We start from the raw sequence: 22,838 nt of genomic DNA, 5'->3' as shown, positions 1-22,838 counted from the left end.
TGATCCTTTTCTAATGTGCTACAACCTTTTCAACCAGCTATTCTATAATCTGATGTATTTCTGCCAAATCAGTGATCATCTTTGCCATTTCATCTTCCTCATCCTGCTCTTCTTGAAGGAATTTTGCCACAGGGAGGGTTCGCTGAATTGGAAATACAGCTTCAGTGCCATATACCAGCTTGAAAGGAGAATTCCTTGTGGATTTTTTAATGGTCACTCTGTCAGCCCACAGTGCATACTTGAGCTTTGAATCCCAATTCTTTTTATTGTCCTCTAACAGCTTCTTAATTATCATGATTAGAATTTTATTAGAGGATTGTGCCAGACCACTTCCTTGTGGATAATATGAGGTGGAATGAACAAGTTTAATACCCATAGAATCACACATTTCCACAAGTTCTTTTGCCCTGAAAGCTGCTACATTATCTGTTATTAATTTATGTGGACAACCAAATCTGCTGAGATATTTTCAATTAAAAACTTCATGACCACATTATGATCAGCCTTCCTTGTAGGGATTGCTTCAATCCACTTAGTGAAATAATCAATAGCTACTAATATCCATTTATGCTGTCCACTGGAACGTGGATTGATTTCTCCAATAAAATTCAAGTCCTACTGCTGAAAAGGTCCTTTTGCCTGAATTGGTTTTAGGGGCAGGGATTTCAACTGCTGTTTTCCTTCAAATCTTTGGCACCTGTCACAAGATTTAACAAACAAAAACACATCAGAAAATAAAGTGGGCTAATATTACCCAGCTTTGATAATTTTATGGGCTGTAGTCTTCCAATAATGGTGCCCTCCACACATGCTGTTATGAAACTACTGCATAACTTCTTTTGACTGTTCTTTGTCCAGACACCTTAAAAATATTCCAGATGGATCCCTCCAGTACAACAGATTTTCCATAATGCAATACTTTGCTGCTCTAAGTTTTAAAGTTTTGGCCTGACTTTGAGTAAATCCTGAAGGGATCTCTAGCTTCAGCAAGAAATTAATTATTTCAGCATACCAATTACAAGAAGCTAGATTCTCGGCCACTGACTGCTTTCCCTTTGTTTCAGTTATTTCCTCTTCTTCTGCCTGACCATTTTCTGCAATTGTGCATAGGAGATCAATATCTAAAGACCTGCAATTTTCTTCATCCAATAACTTGGCAAGCCCCTGACCTCTGACCAATTTAGTGGGCTTCAACTCTATGTTAAATTCTATGATTTTTGCAATCCACTTTGCCCTTCTCCCATCAACATCAGGCTGTGTTAAGACATCTTTAATTGCAGCAGAGGGTACATATGCAACTATCTTTGAATGCAAGATATAAACTCTGAAGGCTTTCAAGGATTTAATAAGAGCATATGCCTGTTTTTCAATAATATCATACCTTGGTTCAGCATCCCTCAAGTTTTTGCTGAAAAATGCTATTGGATGCTCTGAACCTTCTTCATCTTGCTGCAATAGTATCTTCAGAGGCAAATGAGAAAATATGGAACTCCTTGCTGTAATATAGAATGATTAATGTGGGAGCCTTCATAATAGCCTTTTTAATAGACTCAAATGATTGTCTTGTTGCATCAGTCCATCTTACCTCTGCTCCTTTCTTCAACATGGAGGTAACATGCTTCACTAGTTCTGCAAAATTTGGAATAAACCTCCTGACAAAATTAATTTTGCCCAGAAAGGATTGGATATCTTTCTTTGATCTAGGGACAGACAAAGTCTGAATTGCTTTGACTCTTTCTCGGTCAATTTGAACACTTGCAGCAGACACAATATGTCCTAACAGCTTGCCTTCATTTAAAGAAAATTGAGATTTTTTGGGATTGACTTCCAAACCTTCTGCACTTCAAGAACACTTTTTCCAAATGCTGCAAATGATTTTGATGGCTGCTAGAGTAAACTATTATATCATCAAGGTAGATAAGCACAAATTTGTCCTTCTCTCCCACAAATGCTATATCCATAGCTCTCTGAAAGATGGCTCCAGCATTCGTCAATCCAAAAGGCATTTTGGCATACATAAAAGTGCCCCAAGGAGTGGTAAATGCAGTCTTCTTTTGATCATCTGGATGCATAGAAATCTAATTGAAGCCTAAAAAACCATCCAAGAAAGACATTACTTTGGCTCCTGAGACCTTTTGCAGCAAATGCTCCATCTTTGGCAAAGGATAGTTATCTTTCTTGGAGCATTTATTCAAATTTCTGAAATCAACACATAGTCTGATTTCTCCACTCTTCTTCCTCACCACCACTAGATTGGCCACCCATTTTGAGTATCTAAGAGGGAGTATAATCTTCGCAGCTAGCAATTTTTTAATTTCTTTTTCAATCAAAGGAAGAAGTATAGGATTTATTGGTCTCAACTTCTATTTGAATGGAATAGTATCTTTCTCCAGAGGGATTTTATGCTAAATTATGCTTTTATCATATGTTTTCAGATCACTATACTCCTAGGCAAACACATCAGAAAATTGCCTCATTAAATTGCAATATTTAGCACTTTGATCAGCTGTGGTGGGCTCCAGTATTGCAGCAATACTATTGCAACTCCTGGGACTCCCTTCTTTACTTTTAACAACCCGGTAGTTCGTAACAAACTTGGAAGCGACGGTGCTGTATGCACAAGTACTAGCTCTTGCCACAGCTGTCACTTGGTCAGCTGGCACAAGTCTGCTAGGAGCTTAAGCCAACTTCTATGAGCTCTGAGAAGAATATTTTTAACTGATGGACGAAAGCTAACTCAAAGAAGGCTGATCTACTTGCAGAAAGAAACTGGAAAGCTGAAAGGAAACGTAAACCCTAACAAGCCCTAATTTTACCAGCTAGCCCTACCGATGCAAGAAAGAGGATGCAAGCTATTGAAAGAGATGCCATTGACATCTAGGAAGGTAAAATACATGTGACTAAGCTACTTCTACAGTAACATCTAAAAAAAACATGTTTTTGCATTTTTGAATAAGTTGCCAGAATTATCATGCATGCGATTTAACTGTTTTTTACTGTGCAGAGGTGGATTGGCGAGAGGAAATTCTTGGAAGAGGTCGGGAAGGTTCAGAGAGGGCCTAAGGGGTCCCTAACAACCTTCCAGAGAGTTTCACAGAGTTTGGCTATCAAGAAACCTCATTCGTGATCTTCTATAGGAAGTCTACAGGGGTTCTACAAGATGTTCTGGAATTTCTATAGGATGTCTGTAATTTTCTACAGGATGCTCAGAAATGGGATTTTGGAGGATGGATGGAGAGATAAAGATGAAGGAGTGAGTATGGAGATAGGACAGGGGTGTGAGGAGGTCCAGGACTTGGTGGATGGAGCTGAAGAGAGATGAAGATGGTTGGATTTGTTCAAAGAGGAGTGAAGCAATGTTGCACAAAAATTAGGGTTATGTGAGCAAATGTGGCAAATGTGAGGCAAGAATCCGAGTTAGGGGATGGAACAGATGGGATTGATGGAGTATGGGAAGATAGAGAAGTGGTACAGGTGCTCTGCAAGTTGTTTTTCCAACTGAACCACCAAAGACTTGTAAAATCAGAGACCTAGTTACATTGACCTAATATGATCTAGCTAACAGTAAAGAGAATGAACAGAAGTTTATTTTCACTGAAACCATGTATACTAACTATGCAATGAAGCAATCAAGAATCTAAACATGTAACCAACTTCTGCAAATAAAAATCGAACACTAATGGTTGCATGGCGAAGCAAAGATAGTGTTTTTTGGTGGCAGTAAGGTCACCTTGATCCTAGCTCCTGATCCCACTGAGGGAGAGGTGAAATCAGAGGTGCTTGATGGCCTTTTTCTGAAGCTTGTCCCTGTTAATAACCTATCAACTCAATCTGAACATCAAAAATATTTCTCATCATCAACAGTGACCTAGATAAACAACAAGATTTTAATCTACTTAACAGAAATTATGTTGCAAAGACATAAAAAGAAAATAACAGTACATAAGGAAGCCTTGGCACTTGGGTTGGGCCCAACCCCAAGAGTTACAGGCTCCTATAAAGAACTCAGAGCTGATGCCAAATAGAGCTGCTTTTCATTATCCAAAATAATCATGTCACAAGAAAGTTATACAACAGTAGCTACAAAAACGAGCTGAGACAATGAGAGCACTATAGTGCAAAACCCAACAGTTCCAAAAGTAAACTATGAAGGCTGAGGCCTTCCTATTTATACACTACGAGGGGCCTAGCAGCCCTCCTTAATTCAAGGGACTCGGCTGTTCAAACTGCCAGTAAACAATCACTCTTCCCAAAGCTGCTCGACTGCCTTTAGGATTCGTTTTGGTGGCCTGTTGAGCTCCGAGTTGAGGGTGGAGATTTCGAGGAAGGGCCATTTAATGCAAGAGACAACCTCCCTACGAATCCTCACCCTTGCTTCCTCAAGCTTGGCTGTCACCTGGCTCATAATTGCTTGGCTTTGCTCCAAAATTTGTCCAAAAAACCTGAAATAACCACGTATTAGCCTCCTTGGTAAAGTGACCACCCTTATTCGTTCAAATAACATAAACATACTAAAAAAACATGCATAATCTATGAAAAATGGTGGATTGATCAAGGACAATTAGGCAAAATGAGCCCAATAAGTTACCCAATTCGGGGCTCATCATCACCCCCTTGCTAAATGGGTTGCTCATCCTCTGAGCAACTAGTCCAGCTCATCATCCTTTATAGCTTTGACCACCTCCCTCATGTCCCAGGCCTCCACGGTGATATCTTCTTCCTGGTCATGGAATCCTGCTTTCCTTTCCACTTCCTCCCACTGTCTATCTTCCTCCTCTTCCTTAACTCCTTCTAGCAATCCCAAAAGCAAAGGAGGACTGAATTTCAGGCCAATCCAATTGGCCTGCAAATTTTGCATCAACTGTTTGTAGAGAGGTACCCTTGCCAAGGCCTCCCTCATCCTGGTGGGAGAGTGGTATTCCCTTATCTTCAAGCTGTGAAGCAGTGTGTTCCATCACCTTGTGCATGCATGCAGGCAGTTTTCTCCCAACAGTGTCTCCATGTCCTCAAAGTGGGCAATAGCTTGAGCCTGTTGCTTAATGTATTCTGGTAAATCTTGAGGGTTGTTGGCCAAGTGCTGGTGGGCACTTATCACTGCTGAGGGGTCATCCGGCTCTGCTCTGATCATTAGTGGCTCACTGAGTTCTCTGCCTATGATACTGCGGACCTCTGCTGCTCTCTTTTCCTCATGATTCATCCAAGAGGCCATGGCCATAAGTTGGACATCTCCTATCATAGTGTTGGGATCCCATGCATTCATGTTTGGAAGGGCTAAGTTGTGCAAGTAAAACTCTGATAATTTGGCCCTGTCCTCTGATGAACTACTGCCACATAGAGCTGCAAATTGATGATAATTTTGGAATGGAGTGATGCCCCTTTGGGCCAAGGTGTTGATCTGAAACTGTAACCACTGATCCTTAAGGTATAGGGCGTATGATTTGGCAGGCTTCCTACACTGCAGAGCTTCTATCGCCCAGCTGGCCATGCAGGCCAGTTGGGCCTCCGTTTCTTGTACTTGCTGTTTCAGAGACTGTATCTCTTGGACTGTTTGCAATTCCTTCTCCTGTAGCTGTCTATTCAATGCCTCAATTTCAGCCTGCAACCCATCTCTCTTCTGCTGTTCATCAGGGGTTTTTTTGTCTGTTGTGGGTTCCTCCTGTTGCTGTTGTTATCCCAAGATGTGAGGCATGTCTTCTTTCTTATGTCCTTGTAACTGTAGCTACTGTTTAAGTAGCTCATTTTCTTCCTGTAGCTTTGCCCGCTGGCTGCTCTCCACATGTCGTACCATAGCCAATTCCCTTCTTGCCTCTTTGAGTTGTTCCTCTAGAGGACCTATATCTGCCACACCCTTGGATTTAGCGATCTTCATCCAAGTGTGGGTCCTCACTCTCTCTTCTTCTAGTGCAAGGAAAAGTGGCACTGTGAATTTTTGGGGAATGATCTTTCCGGCCTCTAAGAAGTTATAGTAGGAGCCCAAGCTGGGCTGGGGGCTAGGTTCCACAATTTCTCCACCTTTTCTTCCTCTTGTGGTGATTTAGCTACCTCTCCTTCCATTTCTTCGGTCTCCTTTAGCCAAGGCAGTGTTTCCTGTAGAACAGTCTCAGCATCCTGTAGAGAGGCTTTTGTGTCCAACATTTTCATTCTTTCTCTCCAGGCGGATGTCTTCGGGCTTCCCCGTTCATAAGTGATGGATGCCCTGGAGGGAGACCTCCCCTTTTGTGTAGCTGGGGTTTCTACAATCGTGATTGGCTATTTTGACGGTGGCTGGGGTCTGCCAGTCTTTATCCTCATGCTCCTTATTGCCTTAAAATACATGGAAGGCTCCCTCTTTCACTTCCCTTTTTGCTTTGGAGATGTGCTCAGGGTAGCCAGCACAGCTGTTGCCTCCCTGGCTAGAATCTCTGGCGATTTTTCCTTCTGTTGCCTTGTTTCCAGACTTTCTGTAGAAAGTCCTCTGTTGACTGTTTTCTGGCTTCCTGTAGACACTGTTTTCTGGCTTTCTGTAGAATCTTTTTTCACTATTTTGGTTTGCTTAGCTGGGGGTGTCTTCCCTTTTAATTTTGTTGTGGTTGTCTTGGTTGTGTCCTCACTTGCTTGGACTTTTTCAGTCCTCTCTGCCCTGCTCTGCAATCGTTTCTCCCTTGGTGTTTGTGCCTTTGTTCCACCCACAGTTTTGGGCTCAGTAGCTTGGCCTTTCCCTTGTTTCTCTTCTTGTTCTTTCTTTGGTGGTCTGTCCTGTGTTTCCTTACCCCTGGCTTTCTCTTCTACCTCAATGTGCTCCCTTTCTTCACTGCTGGATGAAGTGAGTTCCTTGGCCAGAATTCGAATATCATCATCCTTAGACATGTTGTGGAAAATCTCCCAGGAGAGAGGGACAGTGTAGGTATGGAGGGCATCTTCCACGAGAAGCTTGATAAGCCCATGATGGGCTAGCTGATCCAGTGTCCCTTCCTTCAATTTTGTGCCACACTCAATTAATGATTGTAAGAGGAAATCAGGGACGCTTAACTTTTGTTCTGGGGGTAAATCCATCCTATGTTTGAGTTCACTTAGCAACCGGAAGTGATAACCGTAGACAATACTGAACTGCCCCTCACAGGTAATGTATTTCATGATTTGAAGGCTGACCTCGCTCCAAAAAGGATGTAGGCTGGCTCTCTGGACCCCAATCTTATCTTCTGAAAACTGTTCCTCTGGTAGGAAGAACTATTTCTTGGCTTTTTGGCCCAATGCCCTCTCCTCTTTGCTCCAGGGTATCCCTAATGGCAAATCAATAACCCGACTAATGAGTTGTGGGGTAATCTTTAGGGTCAACCCTCTGAAATTCACAGTGGCCAGTGTCTTTGATTTAGGCTGCAGGGACATTAAGAACTCTTCTGTTACCTCATCGTCATGACTTTGAATTCTGTCACAAAAGGTCATCCAATTGGCATGGGTGAATAGGTCCACCACCTCAGGAGTTTCACGCAATTTTCTGGAATCCGAGGGTTCCTTCCTGATAAACCCTCTTGGCATTGTGAGAGTGCCCTGTTTCAATGCTCCGAGCAGAAAGGGACTGCTATTTTATGGTTTCTTCTTTTGATCCTCAGGATAGGATTTCTCAGGTGTTTGTATTTCAACTTTGCACCAATTCCCTGGTTCCAATGCTTTTGCTGCCCAAAACTCGACTGTCAAAAGGGAATTAGGCTCCCACAGACAGAGTGCAGAGCTTAATTTTCATCCCCAACATGCATACAATCACATAAAATTCACATTCTTCATGCACAGGTTAACCCTCACAGTGGTTTATCATTTCTAGCGGAGGAATTTCTTAACAGGAACTGTGGAGGAGAATTTGACGCAGAACCAACTGAAACATTCCATGTAACACACAGGAAAACTACTATTCTGGACCCACAGGCAGACTTGCCTCTAATTCTCCTACTCCAGACAGTTCAATTCACCACCTTTCAATATATACCATGCAGGGAAGAGTGGTTTTTGAGCCTACCTCTTTCGGGACTCCGAATTTGTTGAAGAAAAATCCAGTTGCTCTGCTCCGGAAGGTTATGCTGTGTTTCCTGTAGAGCCTCTTCCTGTAGAAAGCTTTTCCGGCTTCGGGCTAACAGACTGCGGAGGAGGAGGACACGTACTTCACTGAGAATGGTTGCAAGTGTAAATGACAGCGGTTAACGTGAGTCCTTCGGCCGAGCATTTTTGAATTACGGTGCAATTCATGGCGAGGGGGTGAGGTGTCCAGGCCGATTCATTAGCCAACATCACGGCCATCATTCCTCTACGTGTCTCTGACCGCCATTACCTTTCCTCTGCCATTAACTGCCGCCACCCTGCCAATCACGCCGATTCTCCCTGACTGGAAACTTCCCACGTGTCGGTTGCACGTTTCTTTGGCGAATTCGAACGTAATCGAGCTCGTTCGAATCCCACGAGGCCATTCGACTGACTGTGGGTGGCTAGTTGACTGGCCATCAAATTTGTTCAATCCTAACCATTTCACAGATATGAAGTTTTCGGAATATGGTCTATGCAATTTGACGAATAAGGTTAGACACTTACCTGTGTGGCCGTGGACGTGTTCTGCAGGCTTCGGGACTTGGAACGATGGCTTTTCTCGCTGCTGCTTCATGCACAGGTGCTGGAATCCTTCTTTCATTGGTTGATGTTGTGTGCACGGCTTTGGGACCCGATCCTCTGGTTGTAAACGTTGCATGCATGGGCTTTGTCTGATTTCAGCTATCGAGGAGGTGTTCACGTCCAAGCAGAGTTTTTTTCATGTCCCCTGTGTCGATTTCAGCTGCTACTGACTCCAGAGTATGTGCTCTAGACGGATCAGCTGCTACAGGATTCCTGTAGGACATCCTGTAGTTGCTTCTCCTCCTGGGATACATGCTGAAACGAGTAAGGTTGTATTTGCGGATGAAGGGTCCTGATGGAGCTTTGACAGGTAGAGTGTGCGAGCCTTTGTGTGCTTGATTTGTCACTTGGAAAAAAAATTTCAATCTAAGGAAAACATGACTCTTTGTATGACTGTGCAGGAATACATAACCAGATTGTTGCAATGGCGGTGGAAAGAGATGAAACCGGTGATGGATGGAAGAGAGGGGTGGCTGCAGGCCTAATTAATAGACTTCAAGCTTTAAATCCCTTCCCAAAATCGAATTTGGCCTACCCGAAGGCTCTACAGGATGTTTCCTATAGAAATGCAGAACTTCCTGTAGAAAGCCCCAAAACTTCCTGTATAAAGCTTAGAACTTCCTGTAGGAGGTTGAATCTTGACCCGAGTGTTCAAATCCTGGAAAAAGTGAGTGGCTATGGAGGGAGTGTCTGTAAGGATGTCTTGTAGCCTAGTATAGACCCCTGTCCTCGTTTTGCGCAACCTTCTTTATCTGCATGTATTCCCTGCAACCTACAATAATTCCAGAGATTAGACCTGTTTCTTTTTCTTTTTCTCTTTTTTCTTTTTTCCTTTTTCCCTTTTTTTTTTTTGAGAGAGAGACAGCAGGGGTGCCTCCATGAGGTTTTCACCCCCACTATTTTCCCTGGGTGCCTCAGAGAGGTTTTCACCCAAGGATCTTTTTTATTCCATTTCTTTATTTTCTGATAGACAGTTGGGGCGCCTCCATGAGGTTTTCACCCTCACTGTCTGCCCTGGGTGCCTCAGAGAGGTTTTCACCCAGGGATCTTTTTTATTCCTTTTTTTTTTTTTTGATGATCAAGGTGTGGGCGGAATAGAGGCAGAACCCTGCTCCACTACCAGCACTAGATTTTTCCAAAGTTTCAATGAACTCCTGCCTCGAAAGGGGTTTCCTGTAGATTTTCAATCGATGCCCGTTGACAAGCATGAGGATGGCTTCTTCATCAATGGTCCTGATAAGGACTGAACCATTGTCATTGCATTTCTCCACTATATATGGTCCTAACCATCTTGTCCTCAGCTTCCCTTTGAAATCCTTGTATCTTGAGTCATACAGCAGCGCCCAATCTCTCGGCTGGAATTGCTTTTCATTAAGGTGCCGGTCATGCCATATCTTCCTCTGGAGTTGAACTACTTTTGAGTGGAGGAGGGCCTGCATTTACTGTTCATCTAATCCATTCAGCTGCAGTAATCTTTCACGTTAAGCATGGTTGAGGTCTAAGTCCAGCTGAGCTGCCACCCTAAATGTATTGTACTCGAACTCTATGGACAACAAAGCTTTCTTCCCATAGACCAGCTCATAAGGTGTGAAACCTGTTGTAGTCTTCCAAGTGGTGTTGTAGGCCCAGGTGGCCTCAACCAGGCGATCTGCCCAATCCTTTCTGCTGCTGCTCACCACCTTAGTCAAAATCCCTTCCAATGCTCTATTAGTGACTTCCACCTACCCATTTGCTTGAGGATGATATGGGGTGGAAGTCTTGTGCTTGATCTTGTGATGAGCGAGCAAGTCTTCAATCAGATTGGAGGTGAACTGGCTTCCTTGATCGGTGACTAACTCTCTTGGGTAGCCAAACTTGTAGAAGATATTTTCCCTTAAAAACTCAGCCACCTTTTCTTCTGTCGCTGCTTTGATTGCCTTTGTTTCTGCCCACTTTGTCAGATAGTCGGTGCACACAATGATGTAAGACCTTTGCTTTGAAGGAGGGTTGATAGGACCCACAAAATCCATGCCCCACTTCTCAAATGGCTCGAAGGTCACTTGAGGTTGGAGAGGCATTTCATCCCTTGGAGTCGGTTTCCCCATCCTCTGACATCGGTCACACTGGCTGATGTATCTTTTGACATCTTGGTGAAGAGTAGGCCAATAGTAGCCTGCCTGTAGAATTTTGAAGGCAGTCCTTTTTGCTGCAAAGTGGCCTCCACAAGGTCCGTCATGACAGGTTAGGAGGATGTCAAAGACTTCCTCCTCCCTAACACAACGCCTCAATATTTGATCTGGGCCAAGTTTGAACAGGTTGCCCCCGATCCAAGTGAATGGGGCACTCTTCCTTACAATTTTGCTCTTCTCCTTTGAGGATAGATGCGGAGGGAACTGTGCTGAGACCAAGTAATTTGCTATATCAGCAAACCATGGAGAGAGTACTGAGATAGCAAATAGGTGTTCATCTAGCATTTGTTCATCCACTGTCCCTTCTTCACCTGCAGGCAAATCCAATCTAGATAAGAAGTCAGCAACAACATTTTCCTTACCTGGCTTGTCGACAATAGTCAAATCAAATTACTACAACAAAAGTAACCATCTAATGATATGAGCATTTACATCAGGCTTATTCATTAAATATCTAATTGCAGCATGATCAGTGTGTACAAATGTTTGATAACCAGTGATGTAGTGTCTGAACTTGTTTAGGGAATGGACTACAGCCAGGAACTCTTTCTCGGTTACAGTAGAGTTCATTTCTGCTTTGGACAGGTTTTTGCTGACGAAGTATATGGCATATGGCATTTTCTCCTCAACTTGTCCTAAGGCTGCCCCTATGGCTTTGCTCGATGCATTAGTGTGGATGTGGAAAGGTAGGTCCCAGTTTGGACCTCTTAAGATCGGGGTGGACACCAGCTTATCTTTCAACTCATCTAGAGCCCCTTGACAATCGTCAGTCCATTTAAACTCAACATCTTTCTCTAAGAGGCAAAACAATGGCGAGGCTAGCTTACTGAAATCTTTAATGAATCTTCTATAATATCCTGCTAAGCCTAGGAAACTCCGAACATCTCTCACCTTTTGAGGAGGTGGGACCTTCTAGATGATAGCAATCTTGTTAGGATCCACCTGTAATCCTTGCCGAGAAATGGTATGACCTAGCACGGTCCCTTTAGTCATCAGGAATTCACACTTTTCGGGACTGAGGGATAGGTTCATCTCAATGTACTTAGTTAGAACTTTTCCTAGATTAGTCAGTGCTTCTTGAAAGTTGGACCCATAAGGAGTAAAGTCATCCATATAGATTTCTACCGAATCATGGACCAACTCAGAAAATATGCTCAATACTGCTCTCTGGAAAGTGGCAGGAGTGTTGCATAGCCCAAAGGGAAGGAATCGGTAGGCAAAGGTACCCCATGGACAAGTGAAGGTGGTTTTATCTTGGTCCTTCGGGCTTATTTGGATCTGGTTATACCCACTGAACCCATCTAGGAAAGAGAAGAACTTCTTCCCTGCCAGTCCATCCAACACTTGATCTATGAAAGGCAAAGGGAAATGGTCTTTCTTGGTGGCTTTGTTAAGTTCTCGGTAATCTACACATATTCTCCACTTCCCATTCTTCTTGGGCACAAGCACTAGAGGTGAGACCCACTCACTATCGGAGATAGGGTAGATGAATCCTGCATCCAACAATTTTTGCAATTCTTCTTTGACAATGTCTTTAAGGGCTGGATTCATTCTCCTCTGAGGCTGCCTGACTGGTTTACAATCTTCTTTAATGTAAATGTGATGGGTACAGATTGAAGGGTGGACTCCTTTCATCTCCTTATAGCTCCAAGCAAAAGCATCCAGGTGATTGTTCAGTAAGCTACACAGCTCCTTCTCCTGGGAGGGAGATAGGGAGGAGCTGATCTTTAAAGTCCTTTCGGGGCCAAACTCCACATTCTTAACTCTAGGAGAGGTCGGATCAGTCACACAGAGGTCCACTAAAGTGCTGACTTGGGTATCTTCCACCAATTCCTCTAAGGACAGTGCACTGGGAGGTGGATTTTGAATCAAAGTCTTAATCAAATCATCCTCAGTTTGAGGGCCTCCCTTAGTGGTTTCTATTGTGCACAATGGTGCAGAGTAGACCTCATCCTCATATCCCTCTTCCAACAAGAACGATAAGTCATGTTCTAGCAGAGGTTGGGCAGGAGGGTATAGGACTAGCTGCTTGGACATAGGCCCATTATTTATGGTCATGCTTCCAGCTCGACAACTGATGTAAGCATCCGCAGTGGCTAACCACGGCCTTACCAAAATGAGGGGGTATCTAGTGAGATTTTCCTTTGGCTGAAGGACCAAGAAGTCTGCAGGGTACTCCCAAGAATCAACAGAGACCAAGACATCTTCCACAATCCCTTCGGGAGTCACGGTGGAGCGATCTGCTAACTGCGGGACTGTCGAGGTCTTCCTTAAGGAACTCTGAAGATTGAGTTTAAGCATGGGTCCCTGGTCATCACATTAATGGCAGCCCCTAGATCAATCAAGGTATGGGGGATTATAGTGCCATCGATGTGGACATCGACTACAGGACTCCCAGGGTCCAAATACTTTGGACAGATTACTTGCCCCAACATTAGATCGGACAGTTGTCCTATGACATTGATAGTCGGGGCATCTCTCTTTCGCCTGCCTGGGTGCCTGAAACACTTCTCCTTAATCAATTTGTTGTATATTGGTACATCTTTTATGGCCTGGAGAAGTGGTATTTTCACACACAACTGTTTAAGTTCTCCTAGAAGTTTAGTCTCCTCTGGTTTGGTTGCGTGGTTACTGTTAGTCGCTTAGGAAAGGGTGGAATGGCCTTGGGTTCACTTTCCTGTTTCTCTTCCTCGTCCTCTGGGGGAGGAGGTTGGTGATCTGGAAGGGTCTTCCCAGATCGCAGGTTGATCTCCTGGATCTCCACAGCATAGGTAGGGCATGTTGTCTCCCCAGTATAGACCTGCTGGGCCTATCAGTTGTTGGGGTTCGGGTTCGGTTGGGCAGGCAAATGGGGTTGTCTTGGGGGAGCAGGAGGTAATGGTTGTGGCTGAGCCGGTGGTTGAGGCAGAATGGTGGGAGGAGAGTTGTATTAGGGCCTCCACCCCAGTTGAGGTGCATTCCACTAAGGTTGTGGCTGGACATGTGAGTGAAACGAATGAGCAGTGGGTTGAGTATGGTATTGAGGTGGATAAGACCACGGAGGAGGTGCGGACCAGGAAGGATGAGTAGGGGGACCCCAAGAAGGTATGTGAGCAGATTGGTTGGGGCTATAATAAGCTTGGGATGTCCCTTGCATCCCCTGCTGGTAAGGTCTAGGCCCATGCGGCCTCCTTTGGTTGAGGAAGTAGAGAGGTTCAGTGGTTGCCTCAGTCCCTTGGTACATGGCTTTAAATCTGGGTAAGGTTGGGCATTGGTTTGTGGGGTGGTTTTCCTCACAAACGAAACATACCTCTACTGAGTGCAATGGACACTCGTTCTTAGGGTGCTTCCTCGTACATCTAGGACAAAAAATGGCCAAAGCCCTCTCAGCTTCCTCTTTCTTTTGTTGGATTCGGAAAGTATCAAGTTGCATGGCAATGGTCTGTCTCATCTCACTTTTGAGGTCTTCCATCTGATTGGCAAACTCATGCTTGGAGAAGGTGGTACTAGCTGAAAGTGGATTCCCCCTACCTCTTTTCTGGGCTGCCCTAGAGTGGTTTCTAAACACAGTCTTTATGTCCTCATAAGGTAGTTGGTAGATGTCTCCTCCAGCTAGCATGTGAAGGGTATCTAGAAGGTCTTCAGGGACTCCTCGGAGCATAACCAACTTTAGAGATTCAGGGTCAAGTGTGCACCTGGCCTGTTTATAACTGAGTTGGAACCTTTCCTCGTAGTCTTCTAAAGATTCGTCATTTCCCATGGTCATCCGGAAGATCTCTCCCTTTGTTTCCTTGGACCTATAGTAGTCCCGGTATTTGTTTTTAAAGGCTTGCTGCATCTGATCCCAAGTGGTGATACTGTTTCTAGGTAACCCCATGAACCAGCGTAATGCTGCATCCTTGAGGGTAGAGGGAAAGAGTTTCAACTTTTGCTCGTCTTCTGCATAGTCATAAGTTCGACAAAGGACAGAAAACTCAAATAGGAAGGTATCAAGGTCTTCAGTGGTCAATCCATGGAAATGAGGTAAGGTTGAGGGACTTATGTTCTTCATCTTCATGTCCCCGTTGGTCTCTCGGATGGGGAAGGTACCTTCAATTCTCTCATCATCCTCTCTACTGTTTCTGTTTTCAGCCATGGTCTCAAAAGGAATGTTTTCTTGCTCTTCTTCTATTATAGGATCTTCGTACATCTTAGGAGGTTCACCTATAGGTTCTTTTGGGTCACTTCCACCAAAGAAGAGAGAAGGGTGACTCGATGAAGTGGTAGGGGTGTTGGGTAGGAATTTTCCGGTATTATCTCTGTTCCTATGAGGCATGAAAAGATTTTTGGTTGCTTTTGCTTTTTTTTTTACTTGTACCTGCAAAACTGAAACAGATGGAATTGCAACTAACTGAAATCTATCTTGTGGAAATGAAAATGTGGAATTGAAATGAAAGCAGGAAAGGACTAATCTATTTTGCTGAAATCAAATTGCGAGAATGAAATGCTAGACTACACTTGCAGAATTGAAATTCTATTCTACGCTTGCAGAATTGAAATTGTGGAATTGAAAGGCTAATCTATGAAAGCAGGAAATGTCTAATTTACTTTTGCAGAAATGAAATTGCAGAATGGAATCTGAAATAAACTACTTAGCAGAAGGTTAGAGTAGGAAAATAGAAGAAAAGCAGCAATCACAAATACTCTGACGCTTCCCCGGCAACGGCGCCAAAAAGAATGGTGGGCTCCAGTATTGCAGCAATACTGCTGCAACTCCTGGGACTCCCTTCTTTACTTTTATCAACCCGGTAGTTCGTAACAAACTTGGAAGCGACGGTGTTGTATGCACAAGTACTAGCTCTTGCCGCAGCTGTCACTTGGTCAACTCGCACAAGTCCGCTATGAGCTTAAGCCAACTTCTATGAGCTCTGAGAAGAAGCTTTTTAACTTATGGATGAAAGCTAACTCAAAGAAGGCTGATCTACTTGTAGAAAGAAACTGGAAAGCTGAAAGGAAACGTAAACCCTAGCAAACCCTAATTTTACCAGCTAGCACTACTGATGCAAGAAAGAGGATGCAAGCTACTGAAAGAGATGCCATTGACTTCTAGGAAGGTAAGATATATGTGTCTAAGCTACTTCTACAGTAACATCTGAAAAAACATCTTTTTGCATTTTTGAATAAGTTGCCAGAATTATCATGCATGCGATTTAACTGTTTTTTACTGTGCAGAGGTGGATTGGTGAGAGGAAATGCTTGGAGGAGGTTGGGAAGGTTCAAAAGGGCCTAAGGGGTTCCTAACACCCTTCCAGAGAGTTTCATTGAGTTTGGCTATCAAGAAACCTCATTCTTGATCTTCTACAGGAAGTCTGCAGGGGTTCTACAAGATGTTCTGGAATTTCTACAGGAATTCTGTAATTTTCTATAGGATGCTCAGAAATGGGATTTTGGAGGATGGATGGAGAGAGAAAGATGAAGGAGTGAGTATGGAGGTAGGACAGGGGTGTGAGGAGGTCCAGGACTTGGTGGATGGAGCTGAGGAGAGATGAAGATGGCTGGATTTGTTCAAAGAGGAGTGAAGCAATGTTGCACAAAAATTAGGGTTATGTGAGCAAATGTGGCAAACGTGAGGCAAGAATCCGAGTTAGGGGATGGAGCAGATGGGATTGATGGAGTATGGGCAGATAGAGAAGTGGTATGGGTGCTCTGCAAGTTGTTTTTCCAACTGAACCAACGAAGACTTGTAAAATCAGAGACCTAGTTACATTGACCTAATTTGATCTAGCTAACAGTAAAGAGAATGAACAGAAGTTTATTTGCACTGAAACCATGTATACTAACTATGCAATGAAGCAATCAAGAATCTGAACATGTAACCAACTTCTGCAAATAAAAATCGAACACTAATGGTTGCATGGCGAAGCAAAGATAGTGTTTTTGGTGGCAGCAAGGTCACCTTGATCCCAACTCCTGATCCCACTGAGGGAGAGGTGAAATCAGAGGTGCTTGATGGCCTTTTTCTGAAGATTGTCCCTGTTAATAACCTATCAACTCAATTTGAACATCAAAAATCTTTCTGATCATCAACAGTGACCTAGATAAATAGCAAGATTTTAATCTACTTAACAGAAATTATTTTGCAAAGACATAAAAAGAAAATAATAGTACATAAGGAAGCCTTGGCACTTGGGTTGGGCCCAACCCCAAGAGCTACAGGCTCCTATAAAGAACTCAGAGCTGATGCCAAATAGAGCTGCTTTTCATTATCCAAAAATAATCATGTCATAAGAAACTTATACAACAGTAGCTACAAAAACGAGCTGAGACAATGAGAGCACTATAGTGCAAAACCCAACAGTTCCAAAAGTGAACTACGAAGGCTAAGGCCTTCCTATTTATACACTACGAGGGGCCTAGCAGCCCTCCTTAATTCAAGGGACTCGGCTGTTCAAACTGCTAGTAAACAGTCACTCTTCCCAAAGCTGCTCGACTGCCTTTAGGATTTGTTTTGGTGGCCTGTTGAGCTCCGAGTTGAGGGTGGAGGTTTTGAGGAAGGGCCATTTAATGCAAGAGACAACCTCCCTACGAATCCTCACCCTTGCTTCCTCAAGCTTGGCTATCACCCGGGTCATAATTGCTTGGATTTGCTCCAAAATTTGTCCAAAAAACCTAAAATAACCATGTATTAGCCTCCTTGGTAAAGTGACCACCCTTATTCATTCAAATAACATAAACATACTCAAAAAATATGCATAATCTATGAAAAATGGTGGATTGATCAAGGACAATTAGGAAAAATGAGCCCAATAAGTTACCTAATTCGGGGCTCATCAAGCTGACAAATGAGTGGACAAATTTACATGTTTAGGCTGACCTAGACTTCCTATATCATGCTTACAGATTGCAGATTGGTCTTCTTTTTGGGCAGCTTTGTAAGGCACATCATTCTGGTCAAACAGTCTTTCTAAAGGAATTAAACCCTTAGGAATATGATTAGTGGGAAGTTGGACAATGCTTTCTTTACCAATTTTATTTCTAAGCTGGGATTTGGGGTTTTCTAATAAGGCTTCATTATCTTGGTCAATTTGCATTTCGGAAAATTCATCAATGACTTTAAGGAACCTATTTATCTCATCATCATCATCAAAAACCTTCCAATTGTGGACATTGTCAGGCAAGGATGGCCTATACTTCACTTGGACTTCATACACTAGTCTGGGAGGCATTGGAGGTATAAATAGACTAGCAGACACAACAAGGGAATCAACAAGCTGATTTTGGGCTCTAGGAATATATGAAATACAAAAATAATCAAAAGAGTCTCTAATTCTCCATACCTCATCTTTGTATGCTTTCAACCTTGAGTGCTTTGCTTGAAATGTTTTATTTACTTGCTGAATAATCAAATTAGCATCTCCAAACACCTTTATGCTTCTAATTCCTCTATATTTTGCTGCATTAAGGCCCAACAGCAGAGCCTCATATTCTTCTATGTTATTTGTGACTTGAAAAACTAGCTTAAAAGACAGCTGAATGCTTTCTTTCTCTGGAGATACTAGCACCACTCCTGTTCCTGCAGTCTCCCTGGAACATGCTCCATCAAAGAACATCTCCCAAACCTGAATTCCTTGCTCTTCTTCGGCCTGAACTATTGGTTTCCTGAGCTGCATTGAGGCCTTCTAAGATTCTTATATTTGGAGAATACATGCTCCAAAATCAGTGTCCACTACATATATGGGATGATTTGTAGGATTCTTCTCATCACTGATGATGTATGCCAGTTGTGCTTCTATATACAATCTCCTGCTTTCTCCTCCAAACACTGGGACAGTGGCATAAGAAAGATCATTCTATAATGTCCCACCTAGTCTCTTAATCCACCCTCTAGACAGCAGCATACCAAACTTAGGAGGGACATCTGCTACCACAATATCCATCACCATACTCTTCATAGGCAGCTGAGTTAAGGTAATGGCCAGATCTTTGATTAATCCTAGGCATTTCACTTTCCTTGAATCAAAAGAAAATAGATCATGATAGGGTCTAGTGATATCAAGGCCTAACTCTTCCATGTCAGCTTCAGGCATTAGATTGTGGCTGGCCCCTGTGTCTAGCAGGCAGTTATGGAGGATTTTGTCATGAATGGTCAATGAGACATAAAAATATGGAGAATTATTATCAGCAGGCTCAATCATAGGGCTGAGCATAATGGCAGGCTTGTCATCTTGCAAATTGACAGAGTCAGTGGAGGTTTGTTTGGTTTCTAGCTCAAGGGCTTTAAGGATAGGCTTCCTAAATATTTCACTCTTCACCAACTCAACTAGAGGCATAGATATTTCCAATTTCTGAACTTCTGACTCAAAGCTGAAAGAAGAAGATGACTTATCATAACTTTTTACCTCTTGAACTGGAGCTTTGAGGATGACTGAATCAGCTGTTTGTCTTCTTTGCTTGATATTTTGTGATTCTGCTTGGACAACGGCTCTTTGGGCAGGATTCTCCGTGGCGTTTTTTTCATTGGATCTCAGATTATATCTCTGCTGGTCACCATTTTGTAAAACAGATCCTCTGTCCCATTCTTGATTGTCTTGTTCCCGCTACAATGATTGTTCATAAGCAGTCAAAGTAAAAAACGCAGCACTGCCTTTATCTTCCATGCAGTGAATTTCATCCTCATCTCCTTCAAATTGTTCCTCCTCCATGACTACATTTTGAAAAGGAGCTTTAACTTTCTGTTCTTCTTTTGATTCTTCACCCCTCTGCATAATCTGTAACTACTCATTTGCTCTTCTAAATGGAATAAGATTTCTTGGAGCAAATGTGTTCTGCTGCCTTGTTTTCCCTGAATTCTGTTCAACTTTCAACTTAGAAATTTTAGCAGCCAATGACTCTATCATCTTAGTCATTTTGTCCAATTTAGGCTCTGAAGATGAACTAGAAGAGGTAGAAGCCTAACCTCTCTGCCTCCTTCTGTCAGCTTGATTTTTAAACTTTTATCCTGCCATAATATTAGATTCCACTTCTAGTGTTGCATCCTGCATATAAGCTAGAGTGGCACATCTTCTTTCTCTCAATAATAGGCAGAAATCTGAGTCAAAAGCATTGGCATAAGTGAGTTTGGTAGAGGTGGGGTTAGGCTTTACCTCAGCTGGTATCTTACTATACATTCGATTAAATCTTTTATTAAAATCAAGCAAAGATTCACCATTTTCCCTCTTCAGATTACGAAACTCAGTATGGTAATATAGCAGATCCTTTTTATCTCCCCATTGCTTCAAAAATGAATCATCTAATGCATCAATATCTGTTATAGATCTCTGGGGAAATTCTCTAAACCACTTCCTAGCCTCTCCATCAAGGCTGTGGACAAAAACTCTCATCCACACATCATTTTCACTTATATCTAAATTATCAGCATAACTGTAAAAAGCTTCTAGGTGCTCTTCTGCTATTATTCCCTCTATTCCAGTGAATTTAGGCATATATTTTTTATATTCTCCCACAGGCATAGGATTTAAAGGAACAGGCAAGATTAAAGGTCCATATCTAACAGCGACAATTCTTTTTATCCATGTAGGTGCTTGTTGTCCTGCCATGATTGGAATATGTGGAAGAATACTGGCAGCTTGAATGGTAGGAAGTAATGTGATTGATGGCAGAGATAAAGGGATGTTTTGGACTGAATTGGAAGCTTTCTTTGGACTGAGATTCAAAAGGGAACTAACTGTACAAGGTGCTGAATTAAACTCTGAAGGAATTTCCTTATTAACAGTGCTGATTTCTAAATCCTCAATCTGTACATCTTCAGCAATAACTTTATCTTTCAGAGATGAATAAGATTTCTTAGGCTTACCTAATCCTAATGCCCCTTTCTGTGATGCTTTCTCCGATTTAACAGTCCTCTTAGGGTCAGGCACTGATTTAGCTGGTGATTTCTGAGGGTTTCTTCGAGTATGTCTCACAAACTGAGCCAGAACTTCGATGTGGAGTCACCAGATTATGGTTTTCCTCCAATGGAGTCGTCAGATAGATGATTACAACCAGAAACTGTGTTCAAACCTTGTCTATCATCAAAGCTTGAAGCTGTGTCGTTCTCCCAAGGATGCTGAGCTTCAATTCTCCTCTCCCCGGCAATGGCGCCAATTAATGGTATCACCCCAAGAAACTCTCCTAGGTTGTATATCAGAGATGCTCGGGAACATTACAAACTCAACAAAAAGTTTGAAGAATGGTGGATGAATGAAAGTAATGCAGCATATTCAAGCCAAATAACCATGTCTACTATGCTTAACCCCAGACATGGGTGAACACCCCCAAACTACAAGGCTTTAGACCACCAATTACTCACAGTTTTAAAGAAAATGTGATGATGGAGAATATTGATCACACCAGCAGATGCATAGGACCCTGTGATGGCCAGCTGCAACCAGTTAAAAGGTCTGTAAATCTATTTCCTAATGCACAGACAGGATGACAGCTCTCTGTCATTAAAACAATAGAAACCTGCATACAAATTCAATGATACATGCTAGATTCAAACACAGAGGTGGGATGGTAGCCCCTCTAATGCTAAACATCAACAGCACATGGATAAATACATGACAGGCACAGCCTGGAACAAGAAGAAGAAGTGGAAGGTGAGAAATCAACAACAAAAGAAGCTTGTATTAGCTAGAAATGAAGACCAGAAGCTGCAGGTCTCATAGTAGTTACAATCTCCAGAAGTTGAAGCTTACAACAAAACAACACTCATCAACCTCATTACATTCTTCTTTTTGGGTATATATGGAGGTTGAATACAAAAATATCTGCTAACCTATGCGTGGAGGGGTCATAACTGACCACCAACCACATTTACAAACTATTATGGGCCTCTGATACATTTTGATTGTTTTAATTAACAAATTTGACATTCTCCGGTACTTTGTTGTACTCCTCGAACAGGTGGAATGTTTCATGAATAAATGTCCATAATTGCTAAAAGTGTTGAACTGCTTGAGGATTGTTCTTTCTTCCTTGGTCGTGCTGCTCTTTGAGTGTGGTAGCTAAGGATTTAATATGCAGATTGTTGGATCATCTCTTCTTTCTTCGCGTGCATGAGTCAAGCCAAAAACACTGAAAAATGCCTTGAATATGGATGAAGAGTCGAGAATGAACGTTGGCCGTTGGATGACCAAATGGACGGTGGAGATGGAGGCGGGAGGAATCAGGAGGCAGATGATGGAATAAACGAGGGCCGTCAGATCATGTAATCGAATGGTGGAGATCATTTGACAGAGGATATCGGAAGATAGGCGGATGAAGAAATGAGGGTCGTCGGATCTGGACGCGGCAGATCCGACGGTGATCGGGAGCGAAAGGAGCACGCGCGTTAACTGCCAGGAGTCGTACAGGAAGGCGGAAAGCAGTTTTATCGCACCGCTTATGGTGTTGTGGTGGTAATCGTACCGTGGGGAGCGATGCAATGTAACGGTGACGCGTGGCGGATACGATGGCGGGGAAACCACTTTCCCCACGGGCTAACGGGTGTGCAGGTTTGCGAAGCAGGGGGAGCGTCTATCATTGGATCCTGTCGAGGTAAGATCGGACGGCGCAGAATGAATGCATGGGTTTATTGTTTGATGTGACAGGGGAGGGCCCCGCCGATAAAAGTTTTTATATGACCGCGCGGTCATATAACCACGGACTTATGGATTGAACAATGAGCCTCAAACCCAAGGGAAATAGAATTATGATGGGGTTTATAAGAATAATAGAGGAAAATGGAGATAACAGGGTTAAGGGGAAGTAGGGAAAATGATATGGAAGGAGGAAAGATCAAGTAAACTACCATGAGCTTCTCAAGCATGAAACAACACTGCCACAGTAGTAATTTGGTTCTCCAAATGCATAATTTCATAACAGAGCTAACAAGTACATTTAATGAGTTGGAATCGACAAAACAAAACCAAATTGACCTTCCTCATGAGCTACAGAACCTTCAGGAGCCAACCAACCCTTCCAGGTGTCCAACCATTGAGATAACTTTATGTTTTTCCGACATAGGCCCCCTATTGCTCCCATGACAAGCCTTCCATG

Source organism: Pinus tabuliformis, chromosome 1_2 (genome assembly GCF_031772625.1).
Source record: "Pinus tabuliformis cultivar Carrire ecotype Pingquan chromosome 1_2, CPIR1, whole genome shotgun sequence".
Taxonomy (NCBI): Eukaryota; Viridiplantae; Streptophyta; class Pinopsida; order Pinales; family Pinaceae; genus Pinus; species Pinus tabuliformis.
Note: the sequence above shows the minus strand (reverse complement) of the source record.